This window comes from Panthera uncia, unplaced genomic scaffold (genome assembly GCF_023721935.1).
Source record: "Panthera uncia isolate 11264 unplaced genomic scaffold, Puncia_PCG_1.0 HiC_scaffold_218, whole genome shotgun sequence".
Taxonomy (NCBI): Eukaryota; Metazoa; Chordata; class Mammalia; order Carnivora; family Felidae; genus Panthera; species Panthera uncia.
In genome coordinates this window covers 58,264-72,438 of record NW_026058888.1, presented here as the reverse complement: position 1 = coordinate 72,438, position 14,175 = coordinate 58,264, and the positions used below count along the sequence as shown (strand labels likewise).

The 14,175-nt window shown below is 41.5% G+C and overlaps 1 long non-coding RNA gene across 1 annotated transcript; it reads right to left on the bottom strand.

The window, feature by feature from the left end:
* Positions 1-5,659: 5,659 nt before the first annotated feature.
* Positions 5,660-7,624, bottom strand: LOC125917667 (uncharacterized). The gene is made up of 3 exons (XR_007456258.1): positions 7,365-7,624; positions 7,005-7,107; positions 5,660-5,872 (listed from the first exon to the last, which is right to left on the bottom strand). It is a non-coding gene; the product is annotated as an uncharacterized LOC125917667 (long non-coding RNA).
* Positions 7,625-14,175: the final 6,551 nt, after the last annotated feature.

Below are 14,175 nucleotides of genomic sequence, written 5' to 3'. Positions count from 1 at the left end.
AGAGAGACAGAGAACATCCTAAGCAGGCTCTGACACTGTCAGCATGAAACCCACATGGGGCTTGAACTCACTAACTGTGAGATCATGATCTGAGCCAAAATCAATAGCTGGATGCTTAACAGACTAAGCCACCCAGGTGCCCCAAAGTAAGTTTTCTTTAAAAAGCAATTCCAATCATACCACTCTTCAAAGCCTTTCAAAGCCTTCCCTCTGCCCTTAAGAAAATGTCTAAACCCCCTCAAATGACTTAATAAGCCCAGCGTGATCTACCTCTCCAGCCATATAGCTCACCACTCACTCTCTAACAGTCTTTATTGTAGCCATGTTAACCTACACAGAATTCCATAATGATACCTCACTGTCTTCCTGTGGAAAACTGTGCTCAAGTGTGTCAAGAAAATCTCAATAAGCATTTAAAACCCTCAAATCATGGATTTAGTTCTCTGAAGCTAACAGGCTTCTTAAGGCCAATTGTTGACAACTATAGTCATCTAAACAAATGTTTCTCTTCAGAAAGAAAGAACAAAAAATATAAATAAATATAAATGAATAGTGCTACTAGGGAAGGAAAGGTTGAAAACATAAACATCTTGAGAAAAGGTACCAACATCTCCATGTCCTGGTACCTATTATCACCCAGCACATAGCAGCTGCTCAATAAATGCTTGCTGAACGAATGAATGACCAAAGTGAATTGGAAATGAGAAATTCTGGGGACAGAACAACATAGAAATATTAAGGGAGTGATCACAGGTCCCAATTCTGACCAGAAAAGATAGAAGGAAAGGGCTGCTGGAGGTTTCCAGGAAGGGTCCTCTTCATTCATATACAAGAGCACAGAAGGCCTGTTTCTCTCCTGTGGGACATGAGTGAGGATGCATGTAGCCCTAGTTGCTACTGGCTGCTGTTTCGCAACAATTCAGTAAGCGGATGCTGTAGAAAACAGAGACAGAGATTCTCATCCTGACAGCCAATGTTGAACTTATTATGGTCCTTTACACCTGGACTTCTAGTCATGTGAGCCAATAAACTATCTTATCATTTAAGTCAGTTTGACTGTCACTTATAATCCAAAGTCTCCTGATACTGTCTGAGAAGGAATACAGAGAAAATCAAGTTGATGATGAACACAACATGTCATCATTTCATTTTGTAGCCTAATCAGAAATTAACCTCAAAAAAAATAGCAAAATGAATCACTGTTATAAAGGAATATAGATCTTCAATGCAACTGGTAAGGCATTAAAACTATCAAATAATGGGGGGCCTGGGTGGCTCAGTCAGTTGGGCGTCCAACTTGAGCTCAAGTCATTATCTCACGGTTTGTGAGTTCAAGCCCCACATTGGGCTCACTGCTGTCAGTCTGTGAGCACAGAGCCCGCTTTGGATCCTCTGTTCCCCTCTCTCTGCCTCTCCCTCACTGCGCTCTCCCAAAAATAAGTATTAAAAAAATATATATGTATATCAAATAATTCAGATGTATTTTCTGTAAAAAAATAAAGGTATTCATATCTCACTGGATGGAATTAACAGTAAGTTAGACTTGACAGAAGAAAATACTAATGAACTGGAAGGCACAGCAATATAAAATATCCAGAAAGAAACACAGAGAGAAAAAAGACTAAAAAAAAATAAATAAATGAGCTGTGAAAAAGCTTCACATGGTTCAATATATATGTGATTGGAGACACCAAAGGAGAAGTGGAAGAGGAAAGGAAAAAATATTTGAAGAAATAGTGGTCAAAATTCTTCTGATTTTGATTAAAAAACATAAATCCATAGATCCAATTATGAGCATATCATAAGCAAAAGAACCATAAAGAAAACTACATCAAGGTACATTACAGTCAAATTGTTTGAAACCAGTGATAAAATCTAAAAAGCAGCCTGAGGAAAGTCACTTGATGTACAGAGAACAAGATTTAAAAATTATAGCAGACTTCTCCTCAGAAAGAATGTAAGTCAGAAGACAGTGTAACATTGTTTTTAAAGTAATGAAAGGAAAAAAAAAAAAGATCAACCTAGAGTTCCATACCCAATGAATTTCTTTTAAGTTTATTTATTTATTTTGAGAGAGACCGAGAAAGAGTGCACAAATGGGAGAGGGGCAGAGAGCAAGGGAGACAGCAGATCCAAAGCAGGCTCCATGCTGACAGCAGAGATTCTGATGCAGGGCTTGAACCCACAAACTGTGAGATCATGACCTGAGCTGAAGTCAGACACTTAACCAACTGAGCCACCCAGACACCCCCCCAAAAAATATTTTTAAAGAGAAAGCAAAATGACTTTTTTAGTCACAGAAGGTGAAAGAATTCACCAACCACAAACTCATACTACCAGACTTGTTAAAGGAAATCTATTAGACAAAATGAATATCCCACCAGGTAGGATATGAACTACACAGAAGAATGAAAAGGCCCAGAAATGGTAAATATACTAGCCTTTTTTTTCTTATTTTTGAAATCTCTTTAAAAGACAACTGAATGTTTAAAGCAAAAAATAACAATATATGGTGGAGTTCATAACATATGTAGAAGGAAGATGCATGACAATAATAGCACAAAGGCCTAGGGGAAAAGGTAAAGAGGTACACGGGAAGAGGAATTATATTACTTGAAGATAGACTATGGTAAATTAATGACGTATATTATAAACCATAAACCCTAAAGCAACCACTAAAATAAAAACAAAAATAAAAACAAAATCCCCAGAGTTATACCTACTAAGCCAACAAGAGATAAAATGGAATATTTAAAATGTATTCAATTTATCCTTTCTTAATAAAAGCCCTCGAGAAAGTTGGGATAGAAGGAACATACTTAAACCTCATAAAAGCCATTTATGAAAAGCCCACAGCTAATATCATCCTCAATGGGGAAAAACTGAGAGCTTTCCTCCTGAGATCAGGAACGCGACAGGGATGTCCACTCTCAACACTGTTGTTTAACATAGTGTTGGAAGTGCTAGCATCAGCAATCACAAAACAAAAGGAAATCAAAGGCATCAAAATTGGCAAAGATGAAGCCAAGCTTTCACTTTTTGCAGATGACATGATAATATACATGGAGAACCCAATAGACTCCACCAAAAGTCTGCTAGAACTGATACATGAATTCAGCAAAGTCTCAGCATAAAAAATCAATGTACAGAAATCAGTTGCATTCTTATACACTAATAATGAAGCAACAGAAAGACAAATAAAGAAACTGATCCCATGCACAACTGCACCTAGAAGCATAAAATACCTAGGAATAAATCTAACCAAAGATGTAAAAGATCTGTATGCTGAAAACTATAGAAAGCTTATGAAGGAAATTGAAGAAGATATAAAGAAATGGAAAAACATTCTGTGCTCATGGGTTGGAAGAATAAATATTGTTAAAATGTCAATACCACCCAAAGCTATCTACACATTCAATGCAATCCCAATCAAAATTGCACCAGCATTCTTCTCAAAGCTAGAACAAGTGATCCTAAAATTCATATGGAACCACAAAAGGCCCCGAATAGCCAAAGTAGTATTGAAGAAGAAGACCAAAGCAGGAGGCATCACAATCCCAGACTTTAACCTCTACTACAAAGCTGTAACCATCAAGACAGCATGGTATTGGCATAAAAACAGACACATAGACCAATGGAATAGAATAGAAACTCCAGAACTAGACCCACAAAAGTATGGCCAACTCATCTTTGACAAAGCAGGAAAGAATATCCAATGGAAAAAAGACAGTCTCTTTAACAAATGGTGCTGGGAGAACTGGACAGCAACATGCAGAAGAATGAAACTAGACCACTTTCTTACACCATTCACAAAAATTAACTCAAAATGGATAAAGGACCTGAATGTGAGACAGGAAACCATCAAAACACTAGAGGAGAAAGCAGGAAAAGACCTCTCTGACCTCAGCCGCAGCAATTTCTTACTTGACACATCCCCAAAGGCAAGGGAATTAAAAGCAAAAATGAACTATTGGGACCTCATGAAGATAAAAATCTTCTGCACAGCAAAGGAAACAATTAACAAAACTAAAAGGCAACCAACGGAATAGGAAAAGATATTTGCAAATGACATATCGGACAAAGGACTAGTATCCAAAATCTATAAAGAGCTCACCAAAATCCACACCCAAAAAACAAATAACCCAGTGAAGAAATGGGCAGAAAACATGAATAGACACTTCTCTAAAGAAGACATCCAGATGGCCAACAGGCACATGAAAAGATGCTCAACATCGCTCCTCATCAGGGAAATACAAATCAAAACCACACTCAGATATCACCTCACGCCAGTCAGAGTGGCCAAAATGAACAAATCAGGAGACTATAGATGCTGGAGAGGATGTGGAGAAACGGGAACCCTCTTGCACTGTTGGTGGGAATGCAAACTGGTGCGGCCACTCTGGAAAACAGTGTGGAGGTTCCTCAAAAAGTTGAAAATAGACCTACCCTATGACCCAGCAGTAGCACTGCTAGGAATTTACCCAAGGGATACAGGAGTATTGATGCATAGGGGCACTTGTACCCCAATGTTTATAGCAGCACTCTCAACAATAGCCAAATTGTGGAAAAAGCCTAAATGTCCATCAACTGATGAATGGATAAAGAAATTGTGGTTTATATACACAATGGAGTACTACAGGGCAATGAGAAAGAATGAAATATGGCCCTTTGTAGCAACATGGATGGAACTGGAGAGTGTGATGCTAAGTGAAATAAGCCATACAGAAAAAGACAGATACCATTTGTTTTCACTCTTATGTGGATCCTGAGAAACTTAACAGAAACCCATGGGGGAGGGGAAGGAAAAAAAAATGAGGTTAGAATGGAAGAGAGCCAAAGCATAAGAAACTCTTAAAAACTGAGAACTGAGGGTTGATGGGGGGGTGGGAGGGAGGGAAGGGTAGGTGATGGGCATTGAAGAGGGCATCTTTTGGGATGAGCACTGGGTGTTGTATGGAAACCAATTTGACAATAAATTTCATATATTAAAATATAAATAAATAAATAAATAAATAAAATAAAATGTACTCAATTTAAAAGAAGGGAGAGAAAAAGGGAGAGCAAAGAGCAAGATGTGACAAGCAGAAAACAAACAGCAAGGCAGATTTAAACCTAAACATAATCAATAATCACATGAAATGCAAATGGCCTAAACACTTCAAATAAAAGGCAGACATTCAGACTGGATAAAAAGCAGTTATTTATAAAAAGACTGGATAGATATAAAATATAAAGACATAAAGGCTAAAACTATAAGGATGGAAAAACATCTATAATGCTAACACCACTCAAAAGAAAGCTGAAGTAATTATATTAGTACCAGACTAGTAGATTTCAGGCCAAAAAATATAATCAAGGATAAAAACAGTCATTTAATAATGATAAAGGGTCAGTTCATCAAGAATACGTAACAGTCCTAAACATTTATGCATCCATTAAGTCAGTCCACCAAAACAAGAATATAGAAAGACGCCTTTCATGGTTAAAATGCAACATCAGCATTCCTGAATCAAAAGTGAACCCTGCCAAAATGGAGCTTAAGATCTTCTTTATGTAATAAGTGGCATGCAATTTTACTAATCAAAGTGCAGTATTCCCCCAAAAGGGTCAAAGGTAGTACTGTGTGAAATGTCAAAATATTTATGACTTCAATGCCAAGTCTGATCAAAGTGATCTAAGGTTGACTCACCTTTCATATTGCCTATCTCGTGGCAATGAAGCACCCCAATGTCGAAAGTCCATGATTAACATAAGTAAAAGGAGGCAGGATATGAAGAAGAGTCCTAGGAATGCCACCCTCTGGCGGGGAAATGGGTTCACTGTGGGCACAGTGAAGTACCAGAAGGCTGGGCAGAGGTAGGAAAAACTGATCCTGAAATGAGACAAACATTAGTAAGAAAAGTCTCTACATGTGAGTGCCAAAAAAAAAAAGGCTTTTAAACTGTATTAAAGCCCTTCCTGATAAAGGCAAAAATTTATGCCACCACCAGTCTATAGAAGTTCTTTTAGTCTCAAATTTTAGAAAAGGACCTATATGATTCATGGTGCTTCTACTATAAATCAGAAAAGCCTTATCTTCTCTTTTCCCAATGTCTGCACTTTTGGGTATAATTCAAAGAATTACAGTTCTCATGTTTATGAAAAGATCACTAGTCTCCCTGGTCAACTTCACAACATTGAAGAATCAGAGCAACTACAACATTCCCACCAAGAATGATGTCAAAAAACTGGATAATCTGTATATTTATTCAACTAATTAAAAAATATTTTAATAGGTAATATATGCACATGAAACAAGTTTAAAAGGATATATAGTGAAAAATGAGTCTTTTGCCTTAACCTAGCACTTCCTACTGAAAGGCAAGCACTGCTACCCTGTCTCTACGTATATTTCCAGGGGTATTCTATGTTTACACGAGCATAAATATATATCAGATATGACAATATGCATGTGTGTATCTCACTCCTCTGGTTTTACACCGTACCTACTGTTCTGCATCTTTCCCCACTTACTCTATTTGACAACTGTTCCATTTGGTACATGTAGATCCACATTAATCTTTTCTGGAAGTTCCAGAGTATCACACCATATGGATATACATATTCAACTATGAATCTCACTTCCTATATTGATTCAAAAGGACCTCGGTCTACTTTCAAACAAACAAACAAAATCTTTGTTTAACCTCCTCAAAAAGCACACAGCCTCACTCAAATGGAAATCTGAAAGAACATTACATTTTAGCACTTTCCGGAGCTGAGCAAGCACTCAGTCTACCACCCTGGGGTTATGGGCTAGAAACTATGGTAGCATTTGCCTAAAAAAAAAAAAAAAAAAAAAAAAAAAAAAGTAACTTTGATCTTCTCCCCATCCATCCGAGGAAGCTGCAAAGTCCAGATGCAGCAGTAGGGCAAACCTCACTTGTAAAAACCTCCCAGGGCCCCTCAACCTATCTGCCACCCCCAACTGAGCCCCTAGCTGAGGAGAAAATGTGCAGCCTTACCTAGCCATGGGATCCCTTCAGTGGTCTCAGTGCCTGTCACCTCCTTTTCTTTTTGCCCTGAGAAATGGGTCTCCTTGTCTCAGGCATCTCCTAAGTCTGCAGCCTGTTAAGAGTTCGTTGGGTTTCAGGCTTACCTCCAGCAGTGCCCACAGGACTAGACTTCCGAGGGAAGGCCAAGGCGCCCACCCACCTACTCCAGATGCGTCCGCTCTTGTTCCTGGGGCCCAGCTGACTCTAAGCCGGCTCCCGGGGAGCCGGGCATTCTCGAGGAACCGGCGCTCCCCCGGTGGCGGGGGTTGGAAGACCCACTCCCCCTCCCCGCCTCTCCCAGCCCTGCGGCCCTCCCGCGCTCGCACTCACGGGTCGAGAGTCCCGCAGTCTCCCCTGGCACCGTCCCGCTGGGTTCAGAGCGGTTCCCCAAGGCCTTTAGACCAGCCGGAAAAAACCTTGGGCGGGCGGCGGCGCCACGTCCCCAAGGAAACCGCAGGGAGCCAATGACTGACAGGAGAACCGCGGAGAAGAGCCCACCCTCCACCCAGCTGGAGCAGCCTGCGAACTTGCTCCGCCAGCCCCACGTCCTTTCGCCAGAGTGGCCAATCCCCAAGAACGTTCGGCCTCTAATCCCCGCCCCGGGATTTCGAGCGCGTCCAATCCGGAAGGGCGTCGTGCCGTAGCTCCGCCTCGATAGACCGGCGTTGGGCGCACAGGTGAGCTGTGTCGAGCGGTGGGTGGACCCTCTGCGCCAGCTGCGCTCTCGGCGGTGGTGCTGTTTCTTAGCTGGTTGCTTTCTACGTTGCCGCTTCCAGAATTGTGCAGCTCGGGTGGGTGGATCTTGGAGTGGCCGCGAGAGAAGTGCATCCCTTTCCCACAACCAGTTGGAGGTATTGTGTCCACCAGCCCTGATCTCCGGAATCAAACCTTCGCTATAGCCTCCTAGACTCGTGCCCTGGCCTCTTTGTCTTGTCCTGTTAGAGAAGCATAAACTGAGACCACATCGTCTATACCGAATCGCTTATATCTATTCATTCAGCATTCATTGAATGTTTGTGTGCCATACATGAGCCGCTGTGCCCCTGCTCTCCCGGACCTTACAGTAATACAAACAAAGGTAATGTTTCCTTAATGTTTTTCCTCCTTGCTTACACCAGCCGTTTCTCTCATTTCCAGGAGGGAGCCGTTTGTACAGGATAAAGTCCAAGTCCTTACAAATGTGGCTTATACGTGGCAGTCCACGACCCTCCCATGCAGCTTCTGCTTTTCACCTCCCTTATTATACCTCAGAAACGCACATCTATCTGTGGCTTCTGCTCTCTTAAGCTTTGCTCATTCGACCTCCTCCACCCTTCCATCTGCCTCGAATATCCTTCCCCCAACTTAGCCAAGCCAACGCATACTCATCCCTTACTACTCTCAATTTAAGGGTCACCTCCCCTAAAAGTTTTACTTGACCTACAACCCCGTCATATATACCTATTGTTTCTCTTGCCACATTGAATTACAATTTATGTGTCTGTCTGTTCCAATAGAATATGCTTGAAGGCAGAGACTATCTGCTTCCACAGCAGTGCTGGGCACTGCCTGGCACACAACACAGCTAATATATGACAAGTAAGTGAATGACTGGAAATAAATGAAGACCACCCAAATGAGATTAAAAAGAAAAAAAGAGGCTATTTATTCTACACCTGCTATAGAAGGCAGTTAACCACCATCACTCATGTCTGGCAGAGACCCAAAGGCTGTCAGGGGAATGGGAAAGCTTAAACTGAAGAAAAAAAAAAAAGAAGAAAGAAAAGTTTCATGTATGCTCTGACTTGAGAGTGTTAGCATGGGGAAGGCGGTGGTGGGCTTACTAGGAGCAGGGCTTCTTATGTGATTGTGGAGAACATATTTGGCTTTCTCATATTTGGTCCTGAGTTAGAAGGTAGGGAAGAGAATTGAACAGTAGTGAGAACTCTGGGATGATTGCTGTAGAGGTTATAGGTCACAATTCTAATCGTCATATATGGTCTGACATTGTCCAGTTTGTATGTTCAGGCTCTCCCCACTATTGTTTTTTTACCTCCTTTACTCTGCCAGCCTGGATGGGCTTCCTAACTTGCCTTTCTCCCTTCAATTCTTGGTTCTCTTTTCTTTGTCTTTCAATCCCTACTCTGCTTCAGGTGTTATATTTTATCGGGGCCCCCAGAAATCACATTGGGTAGAATAGTTTCATAAAGTTAGGATTAACTGCAGAATCATACAAATATCAGATATTTTTATTATGCCAGAGCCTGGTTCAGGTGGACATGGGGAAAAAATTAACAAATGTTTGGAATATATATTTTTTAATTCTCTTTTTTTAAGTTTTACTTATTTAAGCAATCTCTCCACCCAACATGGGGCTCAAACTCATGACCCTGAGATCGAGTCACGTGCTCTTCTGAATGAGCCAGGCAGGTACCCTATATTTTTTTAATTCTTCAATTTGCCTGCCAACTGTGTAGTATTGTCTAACCTATGTATATTTCAAACTCCAGTGGTCCACTAAACAGGTATTGTTGAGTGGAATGGAGTTCCTATTTATGTTATGTTTTAAACAGTAATTAATTCATGTGATTTATGAACTATATTAACTTAGAGCTTGAAGGTACATTGAAACATCTTATAACTTACATTTCATAACTACTGTTATAAAACAGAAAGAAACCTACATTTTAATCCCAACATCTCATTATACTTTCTTTGCCCATTTCGTTTGGATAATACTTCCTTTAGTAAGGCCATATGCATTCAGTAATTTGTAGAGCATGATTCTTTACAAAAGCCCACAATGCTTATCTGATTAACAGCTCACAGGGCTGAGTTCTGAGGTTTCCAGTCAGGAGGCCAAAAAAAGTAGGTTGAGATCACTTCCCCATCTCATTTGCTGTAACTCTCAACATGTTGAAACCAATTACAGAAATCCGTATTTCAAAACAGGTCTTTAACTGCTTTTTAAAGACTTGTCTACAATTACATTTACAATTTGCTCAAGAAGTCCTTGATTTCTTGACCCAGCTGTGAGTAAAATCAGCCAAACCAGTCCCACGCTCAGTATCAGTTGTCTATATCACTTTATTTCTTCTTAGTTCTTCTTCATTCCATACTCCATCCTGCCCTAATCTCTAAAGGAGTTGAAGTATTGTGGTCTTCAATCTCCCTTCCAAGTTTACTCATCTTTCTTCGTGTGCCGTGTAGACACCTCATTGTCCACGACCAGACTCATAGTCTCTCCACTCTTACTTTATCCACCCAAACCTCCTCCAGTCATATTCTAACTTTGATGAACTACTGTGTGATTCACCCAAGCAGAAATTTGCAAGTCATTTTAGGATTTCTTCCTTCTACTTCCTTTCTGCTGTAGGAGAGCAAAATTTGCCACCCCAAAATGTGTCTCTTTCACATGTGGATTATTTTATGCTGATTATTTTTAACAGAAGACTCGGGAAGAACTTTTCAAAATCCACCCCCCCCCCCAACTGCCTAAAAGAATTTGGAGAGAGGACCTGCTCCAGGACGGGAGCTATCAGCATAAATAACTACAGTATAATATGAACCAGGTGTGGTAGAGAGGAACTTAGCAAAGTCTGTTTATTAGAATTCCTTTCTGTGTCCCATTTTTTCTGTGTGGCCCAGCAAACATTTGTTTACCAAACATTTACTCTTTTTCATCTTCCTGTGAATTGTCCTCCTTCCCTTTGATGTCCCAACTCAGAATGGCATAGAAGCCTCAATTGCCTGACTACCTGTGGGCCTCACAGTCTCATAGGATCCCTATATGTATGTAATTAAATTTGATTTTCTACTGTTAATCTGTCTCATGTCAATTTAATTCTTATATCAGCCAAAAGAATCTTGAAGGGAATAGAAAAATTTTTCCTCCACAACACCTATTTCATCCAGTTAGTGACTAGTTGTTCTTAATTCAAATGCCCAAAATCCTCTGCAAAATCTTCTGATGAAGCGTTCTAGCTGGTGGCCCTGCATCCAGGCTCATGCCTCTCCTTAGTGCCCCTTCATTCTGATATAGTGAAATATAATCATGCTAATTCCTATTTTAAAATCCTTGTGTTTCCCCATCCCAATGGGATACAGTTCAGTTTCCTTGGCGTGGTGTAGCAGATTCTGCTAACTGCCTACCCAAAAAGCCAACAATCTCTCTTCCACATTATTAACAGAATCCCAATTTTATTCTTGTAACCACACTGCTATGCTTGGCCATATGCTTGAAGAGTACTAGGCTCCAGTCCCAGCCAGAAGGAGTAAACCGTGAAGGGTCTAAGTCAATCATGGTGTTCCACTCCCTAACCAAATATTGAGCCTGGGCATATGATGCAATTCTAACCAAGGATACTGAAGGGAAGCCAGCTGTTGGGAGGAATGGGAGGAGGGAAAACATTTCTGGGAGAGGTTTTCCCCAACTTAAAAAGATTATAAAAAGTTGACATAATGAGAATGAGAATAGAAAGCCCCTTTTCTACCCCCAGAAGAAATCTTTTTTTTTATATGAAATTTATTGTCAAATTGGTTTCCATACAACACCCAGTGCTCATTCCAACAGGTGCCCTCCTCAATACCCATCACCGACCCTCCCCTCCCTCCCACCCCTCATCAACCCTCAGATTGTTCTCAGTTTTTTTAACATTTATTTATTTTTGAGACAGAGAGAGACAGAGCATGAACGGGGGAGGGGCAGAGAGAGAGGGAGACAGAATCGGAAGCAGGCTCCAGGCTCTGAGCCATCAGCCCAGAGCCCCATGCGGGGCTCGAACTCACGGACCGCGAGATCATGACCTGAGCTGAAGTCGGACGCTCAACCGACTGAGCCACCCAGGCACCCCATCAGTTTCTAAGAGTCTCTTATGGTTTGGCTCCCTCCCTCTCTTTCTTGTTTTTTTTCTTCTTTCCCCTCCCCCATGGGCTTATCCCCAGAAGAAATCTTAAGGATATGATGGCTGGAGCTTCTGTAAGCATCTTACAACCATAAGGTGGGGGGGGGGGGGGGGCGGGGGGGGGCGGGAGTTGTGGGAAGCCTGGGAATAACAGAATAGAAACACAGAAAAATCCTGGGTGCTTGGTAACATCATTAACATCATTGCTAACTTAACCAACCCAGGAGCAGCCCTACCTATGGACTTATTATTTGAGATACTAAATTCACTCCTGCTCTTACTTTTTAAGTCAGTTGAATCAGGGAGTTCTGTCACCTGTACTCTACTAACTGATATATGTGGCTTCCACTGCATGATATGATCTAGCCCCCAATATCCTCTGAACTCCCCAGCAGGTATTCTCACCCACAGCCCTGACATATTTACAGTTCTCAGAATTATGCCTTCTCTTACCTTTGAGCCTCTGTACTTGCTATTGCTTCTGAATAAATGACTTTCTTTCACTTCTTTACCAAATGAAGTCCTACTTATTCTTCAAAACCCAGCCCACATGTCACCTGTGAGCTCCCCCAGTGAGCCTAGGGGTTTCTTTTTCTCTGCTCTTGTACCACTTTGCTCATGGATGTTTCTATCAGAGCAAGAATAATTGTTTTAAAAGCTGGCAGCTGTGTGAGTGGACTTGGTACCAGTTGGCCTGGTAGGAAGACAGAGTAGCTAGGTTTTGGAGCTTAAAGGGTATGTTTGGTTATGGAAAGTAGGATCCCCTGGGTTTAGCCTGGATGGGAGAGGTTTAGACCAAGAAGACTCTAGTTACTCTGCATAATAAAATACAGGATTTTGAGCATTCCCTCTAGAGACTAGGTTTGGTGAGCCCTAGTAAGAAAAAAGAAAAATACATGAAAAAAAAGGGGGGACCTGTGCAAGGTGCCCATAGACAAGAATGAAGAGAATGGCCCATGAGGGAGTTTCTGCATTATTTTTCTATAGCAGCATCACAAATTACCCCCAAACCTGGCAGCTTAAAACAACAATAAGCATGATTATCTCTCACAGTCTCCATGGATCAGGAATTCGGGAGCAGTTCCGCTCAGGGTCTCTCATGAGGTGGCAATAAAGATGTCAGTTGGGGTCATGTGAAGTCTTATCTAGGGCCAAGGGATATATTTCTAATATGGCATACGTACATGCCTGGCAAGAGGGGATTGGCTGTTGGTGGGAGGCCGCAGTTCCTCTCCACATGGACTCTCCCAGGGGTGCTTGAGTGTCCTCATGAAACAGCAGCTGGCAGCTCCCTTCTCCCAGAGCCAGCCGAAAATAAGTGCCAGGTAAAAACTCCACCCCTTTTATTACCTAGCCTCAGAAGTCAAGTGTCTTCACTTCTGCTAATATTGTTTGTTAAAAGCCAGCCCACATTCAAGGGGAGGGCCATTAGGCTCCACCTTTTGAAGGCAAAACTATCAATTTTCAGACATATTTTTAAATCAGCACAGTTCCCAAAGCGAGGTGGTCAGGGGAATTTCAGATAATATTGTTGACTTCTAGGGTTCAGCTCTGAGTTCCGTGCTATGTTATAATCCTCTCCATGACCCCATACTTTCAGCAAAAGTCTGAAGACACTATAGCCATGTGTTGGAGTACTTTGAGGCATGAAGGCATAGCAGTGCAAAAAGATAATAGCAACTGCAGGATGTGAATTAACAAGGAGGATGATTGAAAAGTTGACAGAGGCAGGAAATCAATGGCACAGGTCATTGAGAGAAGTGAAAGGCTACTCTTCAGAGATGCCAGCAAGAGAGGTGGGGGGCAGTATGGCAAACTCAAAAATGCCCACCGTACTTGCGATGGAGGCATGGGTATTGATCCCCAACTCTTGGTATCCATTCCAGTTTGGATGTGGGCACCTTATCCAGGCCTAGCCCCTGTGCATTTGAGGATTCCGACTCCACCACTGGCTCTAGGGGTGGGACATGCAAAATTATGCAAAATCCCATCCCTTGGCCACAGCCATTTTTGTCAGGAGTGGCCAGATAGTTAAATTCCAGACAAAGAAATGTTTGCTGGGACAAATAAAAAAATTATTGGCTTTCCTAAGAGAGTGTTTGAGGGAGCAATTCTCTCTCTGCCCCACCCCCTCCACTCCCTAGATTGTTGATGACATGATTAACTGAGTCAAACCAAACCTGAATTCCATTCTGTCTCTGGACATCCAGTTATATGAGCTAACAAATATCTTTTATTGTTTAAGTCAGTATGAAATG